A 12,302-nucleotide genomic window follows, 5' to 3' on the forward strand; every position below is an offset into this window, starting at 1 on the left:
TTTTTTTTTACGGTAACGCTAATCTTCATTGCTTTTGGTAACAGTTTTTGTTGACTTTTTTCACAGCTTTTTCTTCTCTTTTTTTAAATTCTTGCCAATCGTCAATTTACAATCTAATCAATTTGCAATCTAACTCGTCTGCTTTTCTCGCCTTCTGATTGGATAATCACTTCAGAGTCTTTCGACTGTTTACGTCGGAACAGGTCGAACAATGGAAAGCTAGTTTTGTCTGGTTCAAAAGCTTTACTAATACCCAAATTTATATAACAGAAAATTGGAATCGTATTTTAAGATTTTTGCGTGGGTTTAACTTGGATTATTAACTAAAAAAATGTTGAATATTACGACCTTTCTTTCTGTATAATAATGTCCGTATAACATAAAATTAACATTTGTTAAGTCAAAGTGTCATTATTGCTACGATAATACACAAGAGCGATTCATGTTTTCTTTTTCTTTTTTTGGTCCAAATTTTAGCGTCTGCTGTTTCCATGGTTACAACGGACAACAGAAGTAGTGGCAACCGTGCAGCCAGCGCGATTAATAAATATATTTTCAAATTATGTTATATTTTTCTTAAAAAAAAACAAAGCAAAACAAACCATAAATAAAACAAAACAGCCAAAAAAAGAAACATTTCGACTTTTGTAGAAAAAATAGCAATTATTACATTGAAACAACAAAACATTTTTTTCGTCAACAATTTGTGGAAGAAAGAAAAGAAAAAGAAACACCTTTCAACGTCTTTATTCTTTTTTTTTTGCTGGACTTAGGTAAGTTTTCATAAAAAAGTATTAAAAAAAAAATTGTTTAATTTTAAAATAATTTATTTTCAATGTTAGTTTTAAATTTGCAAATTCGCTTTTAGAATTCGTTTGTTGTTGTTAGAGTTGTGTATTTTTGGCAACTTCGGAATAGAGGCCACAACGTGTTAAGGGATATTGATTTATTTATGCAGCATACGGACCGCACTATTATTATTATTTTAGATGAATTTGCAACATAAATTTGGTACTTATGCACTTATGTTACCGTGCTAAAATAATAACGTTATTATTTAGTAATCCATTCTTAACATGGGGAGGGGAGGGAGTTTTGTAACTATTTACTTTCACCTAACAATTTAATAAAAAGATACTGTAAAACTTGAATTTAACTTGAAAATACGATTTTAAAAAATAGCACGGTAACACAAGTGGATAAACACTTAAAATTTTTACACTATCTTTTGTTTATTAAATTGTTAGGTGGTCAGAATAGTTACAAAACCCTCGTCCCTCCTTATGTTAAGAATGGTTTTCTAAGTAATAACGTTATTATTTCAGCATGGTCCTCATTCTGCGTAAGTATCTATTTATGGAAAATGAAATGCAGATTTTGGGCGATTAAAGGAGATACTTCTGCAGTTTAAATTCCGTTTTCCGTGAGTCTCACTCGGTAGTGCCCGGCGGACGACGAAAACCGGCCCGGAAAATGCCGAGTGAACTTATTCACTGAGAAACGGAATGGCAAAAGAAAACGCGAGCAGACGACACAAAACCGGAAGGGGGAAAAAAAAAAAAAAAAAGAGAGAGAGAGAGAGAGAAAGGAAAGAGTTTCATTGCGCTTCAAACAACAAGTCTTTAATCTTGTGACAAGAAGGAAAATGAACAATTCCAGGCTGGAAACTATTATGAAGTCTCCGGAAACGGCTTTCGCGTTCTGCCAAGGAAAACGGCTGCTGGCAACTGAGAGGAGATGCACAAAATGCGCACGCGTGTGCACACTCGCGCGCGCACACACACACACACACACACACACACACACACACACACACACACACACACACACACACACACAATTTTACTTATATACATATGTAGATTTGTTTTTCTGGTTATTGTCCAGAATTCCCCTCCCCCCTTATATTAAAAAGCAAACAAAAATTAAAGAAAAATTCTGTATGAGATACGTACCCGTGACGAAACAAAATATCATTTTCCAAAAATTCCATGAATTGATCAAGTATCTTCATTTTTACAAAGAAAATCATTTGTAAGCATGAATTGCGAATTTGTTGGCATTGTAATATGCCTATTAAATATGAATTATTGTTGAGTTACCTCCCCTTTTTTCTTGATTTTTCTCCAAATTGGCAGGCAAGACAATCACTCCACAGATACTCATAACTTTGAGTTATTTTATTTAAAAATAAAATTACTGTAACAGAGCACGTATAAGTGCATGGGAAAATATCGGCAGCAAAGTATGGATGGCAAGCGATTGTATTAGTAGCAGGAGCAGCGTTTGAACGCATATGCAAATTAGTGTACTAACTGGCGCTAAAAGAACAAAAAAGGAGCAAAGTGCGCGTTGAAGAAAATGGACATGTAAAGTGAAGGTGATAATGGGCTGGCCAAGACCAGCATACGGTCGGAAGAAAGAGAAACGTGGACCAGATTAGTTGGACATGTGGCAGTGACGTTTTTTAAGTGTTGTCAAGACAGGAGAGTAACAGTAATAAATGCTTTTGTTAAAAAAAGAAAAAATGCCGACCCAGATATATTTATTTACTAGCGGGACCAGGCCAGCCTCCCCTAAAAAATTAAAGTGCGGTTGTTATTGTTACCCAACCTCCAGCCTCCTCATATTAAGAGTGGTTTTCAAAATAGACACCCCCATCCTCCACATGGACTTCAAGACGACCATATTGTAGTCAGTTAGAAAGCAGAAAAATAGAACAGAGTTCCACAGGCGTGCAGTTCTAAGAAAGAAGCTTTGTTTAGGGAATCTACGTTTAGGTTTAGGCTCAGTGGTGAAAATTATTAGTAGTGGTTTTAGCTGGATGAGTGGTTTTCGTGAAAGTTTAGTGAGGGGGAACAGTAGATTGGAGCTCAGACGAGCATTTGCCATAAAAATAACGATACAGCAGACAGGCTCGCAACGTTTCTGTGGGGAAAAGATGGCAGGGAGGAGAAAAGAGCATCCCCACTAGGCTACAAAGTCTATTTTGAACTCTGTCAAAGTAGGATAAGCTGCTTCTGGGCATACTTGGCTCTTATAGAAGTAGAGAATTGCATCAGCAGTGAGATATCTACTGGAGCGGTAGAATGATTCCACCATTTTTCTAGTGGTCTTGGTAACAGATTTGATGTATGTATTCCATTTTCGATCAAGAGTAAAGGTCAGACCCAGAAGTTTGTCAAAACATGGAACCCCCCCAAGACGAGAGCCATTCATTTCAATTGATGCCAGGCATTAATGATGTAAAGATAGAAGCTTGGTTTTAGATGCATTAAAATTACATCTGCCAATATCCTATATCTCTAAAAAGCTATTATTCACCAATGGATGGCATCTTGTTGCCACCAGTTCCTGGACAAGGTGAAAAAAAAAAGTATTTCTAGTCCCATATCATTGCACAATGCACAGTTGCATTCATGCATTACAAAACAAATACACAGATGTAACTCTGTCATGATGCGGTACTTCCATGAAATGTACTCCAATGAACTTACTGCACTTGTATCTCCCAACACAATCACCTCCAACCCACACAACAAGCAGAAAAATCACACCCATTCATTCTACAGGTCCCTAGATGCCAAAAGATTTTTGACTCTGATAGTTTATTTCATTGGACTGCTTATCTTTGGAACTCCATCTCTGCTCCCTGTTTCCCTGATTGTATAAACATTTAGAAATTTAAATGTAATGCGAACAAACATCTTTTTACCCAGCTCCCCACTCAGGTGCCTCCCTTTTCTAATATGACTCCTATCTCAGTAGATATTGATGTTTCAGTGGCAATATACCTTGTTTAAGAAGGAATAAAAGTAAAAATTTAAAAATCAGTTACACTGGCTATAAAGTCAATGTCTATTTTAGAATAAAGATATTAATAGCAAAATAACATTCATCCCCCCCCCGCTATAATATGGTGCATGGAAATAAAGAAATTCTTTTCGTTCTTGTCCAGAATTCCTCTTATCTATATATCTATAAAAGTGAGAATTTGTGTGTGAGGGCACTTCTCAACCTATATACTCAACAATTTTTGATCTACAGACTTTAAATTTGTATATGGGGTATTCAGACACGTGGAAAACTTTTTCATCCATTTTCATCCGAAAAAAGTGCTGCTAAGCGGTCAAAATTGAAAAATTCGTACAAGGGGTCATTGGACTTTTATCCATTTGTCAACTGTTTCACAACTGCACATGCGCGAATTGTTCACATCATGTTAAGAATAAGTAGGTTTGAAAAGATCGTGTCAAGCTGGCCTAATGGTTATAATATTTGACTCACTGTCTTTAGTTTTTTTTTTTTACTTATAAGAAGTGAACTGTTTAGGAAAAACATACCCCATATACTTGTATATAAGTCGATCTTGTGCACAAGCCGATGTGCATTTTAAGACCAAAAATGGTGTACTTTTGATGGTTTCCAGTTTCTCATCTTTGACCTTGATTTCCTTGAAGAAATTGAGAATTTCAAATATCTTAGTGCCACCATCACAGCCAAGGATCAACGTGGAGCTGGCATCAATGCACTCACTGACTTTGCATCTCATGCCTTCCACCAACTCAATTTCCAACTCTGGCCAAAATCTGAGATAATGTGCAGCATCAAGTATCTACCACGCGCTGGTTTCAACAATCATTCTTTATGTCAATAAGTCCTGAACAATGAGAGTGGAAGACATTAGGCAATTGGAAATCTTTGGTCATCATTGCCTGTGTTGCATCCTCTGTGGTAGATGGCAGCAATTTCTATTAAACAATACTGTATGTTTCTCCTGCCAACTTTATTCTCTCCGACAATTCATCCTCATGAAATACAAACATTGGCTGGATCATGCCCTTTGCCATCAACCACAAAGATGCCTCTGCTCTAGTTCCCCTACGGGGTTGGGGAAAATGATGTGACTGGGAAAGAAAAACCTGGATGATGACTGTTAAAACTGACATAGAACCCAACGTGGGTCCCCAAATCTATAGAGTTCATGATTGTAATAGTTGATGGTTAGAGATCACTCAATCGTTAATTTCAAATTGTCAGGCCTGGTTAGCCTTTACAAGGGATGCAGTGACAAGAATGGATGAAGCTAGCCTAATCCACTCCATGTGAATGCTTCTTAACCATAGAATAGTTACTCTCTAATTTGTTAACGTGAAAGGCAAACCCAGGAGAAATTTTTACTCTAAATGAAATAATGAATAAAAATATTCTTATGAACCAAAACATTTATTTTGAAGATACACAATGAAAATACAACTCTTCTCCTTTCGTTAGTGCTATTTTAAATGGAAATTGCATTTTAAGAAGTATGTTAGAAAACACTTTCAAAAAAGTAACGAAAAGTGTTTTATACATATATAAAAAAAAACCAACTTAATTGCCAAAAATTAGCCAAAAAGTAAATGATCCTATCTTTTTATCCTCCTACATGAAAAGTCTTGAGTGATGGTAGCATGCCCTGACTGAGTCCTATTACTCTATCTTCACCACAAACTGTATGGGGTGATACAGAAGAAAACAGTCAAGTGATAAAACACACGAGATTGGTAACTGTGAGAGAATTTCATTCAGACTGAACCAAAGAGTAAAAACTAATGGAAACAGTTGGATCACACAACCACCCTTAACTATGACATGCAAAAAATTGCAGCTACTGGAAGTGTCACGTGGGAGTCACACTGCCAAACGTATGTGTTACACAATCACCTCAATTCCACCCTGGTAACCGTTTTGAGGTCAAAGTAAAAGTTGTAGAACTTTATGTTGCAAGTCTTGTCACTTTGTTTTTTTCTTCCTCTTCATTATGTTTTTTTTTTTTTGTTAAATACCTTTTCATTTTTTTAGTAAAATTTTGTGTGGCGGCCATGTTGAATGTTGGGTACTGTAAATAAGATTGTTGTCGAAGTTTTACCAATCGTCCTCCCGCCTTGTATATATGTAGATGTTGTAGGGCATCTTGACTGATGAATGTTTTAGCCAATGAAAAGTGATAAACATGGAATTCTTTATGCTTCAGTATTTTTGAGATGAGGATTGATAATTTGGATTATTTGGACTACTATTCTCATATTGGCTGTTATTTTTTGCCAGTATTTTCTTAGCGCTCTTTGGGAGGTGACGGTGGCTAAGTGGCCAATGAAATAGACTGAAAACCTGAGTGTGCCATGTTCAAATCCAGTTCATTCCACAGAAACGCTTTAATCACAAAAATTAAGAAAAAATTAAAATAAAATGGTGAATAAAATGGGCTTGCACAGGGGATCATTCAATCTGTAAACGAATGCTCTACCACTGAGCTATATCTCCAGATGACAATAAAAATCTGTTTTTTTTTAAGAAGAAATGATTTGCTGAATTTTTTTTTATTTCCCTTGGTCGGTGGAACATAAAATATTTCCCTGTAAAAATTCTTTTTTATCTATAAAAGGGAAAGGCTATTTTTACGATTTTGATACTTTTTGGATGAATTTCTGTACAAACCCTATCTAGGAACATTGCCAGACATATAAATTACCTTTGTGTGAAATTTGCAAAAGATAGGCTCAGCCGTTTCAGAACCTATGAAGAAGGAACACACACACACACACACAGTGATTTTTATATAAGAGTGTAGATGTAGATGAAGATATAATCAATTATGCATAGAACTATTAAATCGCCAATAATTAAAATTTGTTTAAAAAAAATAAAATTTGTTTAATAAGGAGAGCAGAAAGTGGACCCTTTGTTTATTTTCGGCAGCCTCGTAACTACTTTGTCACTTATTTTGTCCTTTAGTCCTCACATTTCATGAGTGATGCTTCTGACAAAGAGGGAAGAATTGCTTTTTTTCTTAGTTGGAATCTATCCATCTGACACTTACCATTGGCTAGTTTCTAGCTTTGAAGTGGTATTTTTTACCTCCTTGCATTAAGTAGCTGCATGTCTTGTCTGGAGCGAATTCCATTAAAAAAAATGATAAGTAAAAATTATTCATTCATTATGCACAAGTAATAGTTTACTTAATTAATAAACATGGCATAAATTAAATAAAAAAATAGATTTGTCAAAATTCGTATTTTATCATAAAGAATGAATGGTAGTTGCCAACAACAGTATGATGTCATAAATAATGAATAATGGTTGTCATATGTTGTGGACGTACATGTTTGTTTGAAATCAGTAGTAGCAGCTGTAACTGTTTTTTCCTACCAATATCAAAGTTAATTATATTATACTCACAAAGCTACTTGGCGTTCAGGTCAAAAGTGTAACTTATTTCTCTTAAAGCTTCTCTATACCTCTCTTTATTCGTCTCTCTTTCTCCTTCCTTTCCTTCTCTTCCATTCAACCCATTCCCCTCGAGCTGGAAGTATACGCAGACAAATTTCTTTTCTATAGATTCCATGAGGAATGAGTCTGCATTTTCTCTCCAAATTAGGACATAAAATAGTTTCCTAGTCCCCCCAACCCCGAGAAGGAATCATTTTTTTTCTAAATTTTAGATTATTATTCATCCAGGACAACGCCAATCAGTTATTTGCCAACTTTGCGAGTATTTGTATCGTAGTTTTTTTAAATTTTTTTTACCTTTAGCTGGATATACACACATATGCAGAGAGTGTGTGTTATTTATTTTGTGTATCATGCTTACATCCGAGTGACTGTTGTTTAATTGTTATGGAGTTCCATTTCTTATAATAAATAATTTTACCAAGAATTCTTCATAAGTTTTGATTTTCGGTTATAGCTTATGGCACTTAAGTAATTTATTTTTTATAAATAATTTTACCAAAAATTTTTCATAAATTTTAGTATTGGCTTCGATTATAACTGAAGGAACTCAAGTTATATATATATATATATATATATATATATATATATATATATATATATATATATATATATATATATATATATATTTCATAAATTTTGGTTTCAGTTCCGATTCAAGCTGATGCACCCAAGTTATATGGATATCTTTTTTTATTTTTGAAATCGCAACTTTATAATATACACAATCGATTACATCGAGAACATTAACTCTATAATAATATATACAAAATCTGCAAGAGTTAAAAAAATCATATTTAAGCATACTTTATAACTTGGCTATGCCGGGAATCCCTGCTAGCTTAGATAAATACTTTTGCAGTTTTAACAAAAGAGCTACTATAATATTAGGGATTCTCTGCTTACGCTGAACATCCACAGAATGCCAACATCAATATATTACAGATGAAAGAGCCCGCTATGGAATTTCCACAGGTCCTGCTAGTATGTTATATATAAAGTAAATTGAACATTTCAAAAACTACATAAATAAATTTGTTTAGTTATTCATTCTTGCCATATTTTTTTATGGGGAGGCGGTCATTAGTTTTATAGGGATTTGTTCGAACTGATTTTCGGAGGTTTTACTTGAGGTTGATTTGTAAGGTGGGAGGTATTTTTGGGATGAGCTGGATTCAAAGAAATATTATCAGTGAAAAAGATTTGCAGGATTTATAATCAAATGTGAGAATACTAAAGACATTGTCATATCGTAAAGAAAACAAAATAATAAGTTAAAAAGGTATATATTCGAAAAAGAGATAATTTATATATGTTTAAAATGGAAGGTTTACAGCAATAGGAAAATATAGAATGTTCTTGAATATTTTTAGACTTCTTGTAAAAACAAGGGATTCATTAGCTGAGACATTAGAAGAAGTCTGGGTCGATTAATTAAGAGCTGTGAGTGTAAGGGTTCAGAAAAACCGTATTCAAAACTTTTCTGCTCAATTAAATAAATTATAATTCATTGAAAATTGTTTATAAGCGTCAATGTTCATTTGATATCATATTATAATAAAAGTTCAGTGAAAAAGATTGTATCAATGAATAAAATTTATATAGATTGACAGACGATAAGGTGATGAGTTGTGTGTGTCTGTGTGTTCATTAATGTTTGCATGCTACAAAGACAAACGCCTATAATGGAGCACCCTTACACCACTGATCCATAGACTCGGATCAACTGGGCTCCATTCGTTTATTGAAAGAAAATCTGGCCCTTTTAAAACGGCTTCCACAAAAACCGTTTCAAATAAATTCAGAAAGTTTTCTGATTAGTCCAAAATATAATTATTTGTTTTAGTCAGGATAGTGTATGCGCAGACGATGTGTGTACAAACGTGTTTATGCATTTTGATTTTGTATGTTGATGTTTACATATCGACACTACATACTGATCCGTGTTCTGCAAATAAAAAGTATATCCATTCGATTTTAAAATTTTTATATTTAATCTTGTCCGATATTTTGTTTTTCATTAGTCATTCATAGAGAAAGGTAGAAGAGACATTTGCTGATTCAAATAAAAATACTTGTAATGGGATTCGTTGTTAGGAGCAGGTTCCTCAATTTTACCAGATAACACCGGGACATGGTTCTCATTAGTATTTAATAATATAACACATGCAGAGTCAACAGGTCATCGGTTGTAAACTCGTAAAACTTAGTGCATTTAGATTGTTAGCTTATATCTATTGTAAATTTTTTTTTTTTTTTTTACATGTGGGTCACCACTTATCAAGGCCCGAAGGCCACTCAGGGATAAGGGTTACTGCATGTACAGTAATACGTAACATTAGGCATAAGGCATGGAGGGAATGGGTGTCTGTCGGTTTTTCATTTGGTCATTTCTTGTCTTAAGCAATTTAGCTAGTCTTCACCTCTGAGCGGAATAATCATTTTATGCATTTTCTTTCTTTGACAATTCATTAAAATCTATATCCTGTGGTGAAATAGATTTATATATATATATATATATATATATATATATATATATATATATATATATATATATATATATATATATATATCTACGACTCATCAGAGTGGCTTAATCTAGACGACGAAACACGTGTCAGTGGATAATTATATTTTAAAAATAATATATATATATATACCGCTCCCCATGTGGGGGTACCAAATTGGTTGAGGGGAAAATTATTCCCAGCTTACATTTAGGTAAAAGTGCACTTTCGTAAATAATTGAATTCGTTCAGGATGTATCGCAAAAACAAATAACATCTCTCTCTCTCTCTCTCTCTCTCTCTCTCTCTCTCTCTCTCTCTATATATATATATATATATATATATATATATATATATATATATATATATATATATATATATACACATAACAAATAGTTTTTTTTCTTTCGAACTGCTTAACTTTGGAATACCCCCTGTTTCCTGCTTCCATGACTGTACCAACATGTTGAAATTTAAATGTCATGTGAACAAACATCTTGCTTCTCAACTCCCTACATAGTGCCCCTGTAGACATGGTCCCAAATAGTAGTCCCTTACGTCCAAGTGGCAATATACCTTGTTTGAGGTGAATAAGAGCAAAAAAAAATAAAAAATAAAAAATAAATAAATAAAAAATATATCACTGCTGACAGTAATACCCAGACTATGTTCACGAAAAGATTTCTGGATGTCCTGTGTCAGCATTTACTTTGATCTATTGCTTCATTGTGTCAAGGTCTGATTGCAGGAAAGATTTATAGAATTCAGTCTCTGCTTTTAATATTTCAAGGCACAGCTTTATATTTCACAATTATGACATTCTTTAAGTTATGTTATTAATCTACGCAGCGAAGATCAAGGGCAGATCCTTGTTGTACTCTAGAAGACAAAAAAGTAAAGTTGTTTGTGGATTGCTAAACAGCAGGACTGAGAAAAAGTGGGAAAGAGAGAAAGTGCAAAATGATGGATTTGAATGAAGGTGTTATCGTCTCGTCTTCACGGATTCATAAAAATGGCGGCTATATTTTTCGGATTATTTTTTAGTTTTACCTGCTACGTTAACAATGAAAATACAGTTAAAACCCTAAGTTATAACTTAGTGTTGTTAACTGTATTTTCTTTACTAAAGCATTGTTTAAGTAACAATAAATTATTTTATTTATAATTCAGCTAAGATAAAATGTAAAATCTTTTCTGTTTGGTATCAGGAAGCCATCTCCCCAGGCATTATCTCCATCATTGGGAGGGGGTTGGTTTATAGCCTACTGCTTGAAACACCTATATCAGGAAATGGTGACAGATTCGATGGCAATTTTCTACAAGCCATCAATCACCTTTGCAGTGTATAGAAATGGCCATTATACTAGGCCATTTGTCACATTCGTCTGACACGAGAAGGCATTTAAATCACAAATTACCATAGACGAAGCGTTTAGTTACCAGATTAAAAAAAAAATGAGCGAAAATATTTTTACTTTATTAACATAAAACGGTGTGAATCGAACAATGCTTTTGACCCCTTTTTGTGTATGGGCGGTGGTGGGGGTGGAGAAGTTGTCAAAAAATAAAAAAACAAACAAAAATTTAAAAGGAGTAAAAAAAAATGGTAGCAACATTGCGAACAAATATGACGTCATTCTGATGAGATTATTTCGAATGTATTCTGCTGGAATTTACTATTTTCTCACTGCGGCAAAATATGGGAAAACATGGAACAAGGTTGGTGATGGAGAAAGGATACTCTGGCTGGTACAAAATATGTGAGTCTAAAGAAGAATTTTATTTTCAGGGAATCTTACTTAACTAGTGAGACCCGTGAAAATTCTATTGAATGAGAAATATATTTAATCAATAAATATGTTAAGAATAAGTAGGTTTGAAAACACTTTTTAGAAATCATGACAAGCTGATGTAATGGTTATCGTACTTGACTCACTGTCTTTAGGTTTTGGTTTCGATCTCAGCTCGAGTTTTTTTTTTAATTTATTTACCAGAAGTGAACTGTTTAGAAAAAACGTAATACTCGCATGCACATGTTTCAGTTTCTTTCTATTTCTTTTTACTGAATTTTTTTAAAAGGAATTTAACCTTAAGTTTAATACTACGGTATTTCTGTTTATATTATTAAATAAGAAATCTGCATTAATTAAGATATAAAATTTATGAGTATTTTATGACCAGGCAATGCTGGACGGCAGCTAGTAAATTTATGAATGTTTTGGTCTAAGAGGAGTGGCTGCAATAAGAAGGACGAAATGTGGAGGAGAATGAGACGAGTGTGTGGCAGTGAAGAGAATGCGTTAAAGTTAAGAAGTGCTAATAACACGAATGTCATGTGATTGCTTTCAATTTTCTTTTTTGTTTCTTATTAGAAAAAATGTGTAGTAATAAATTTTGCACCTCAAAACATTCTTTATGCAGATAGAAATCTAATAATTGTTTTTTTTTTGCGTTATTCTGACTTTATATGTACAGACATGTTTTGCCTAAACTATCTCAGTTTACATGTTGCTGAAATGTTTG

General features: G+C 33.7%; 1 protein-coding gene across 2 annotated transcripts in view; it reads left to right on the forward strand.

Moving 5' to 3' along the window:
* The first annotated feature begins 244 nt into the window (after window positions 1-244).
* Window positions 245-12,302, forward strand: part of LOC145288581 (uncharacterized) — a 56,475-nt gene continuing 44,417 nt past the window's right edge. The window contains exon 1 of one of the 2 annotated variants that reach the window (XM_080136339.1): window positions 245-773. The gene's annotated coding sequence lies outside the window, so the exon portion shown is untranslated. Of the gene's footprint in view, window positions 774-7,219; window positions 7,531-12,302 lie in introns of those variants that run through there. The other variant, XM_080136340.1, reaches the window with a different exon arrangement.

This window comes from Euprymna scolopes, chromosome 2, assembly GCF_053919585.1.
Source record: "Euprymna scolopes isolate OS-2025 chromosome 2, ASM5391958v1, whole genome shotgun sequence".
Lineage (NCBI taxonomy): Eukaryota > Metazoa > Mollusca > Cephalopoda > Sepiida > Sepiolidae > Euprymna > Euprymna scolopes.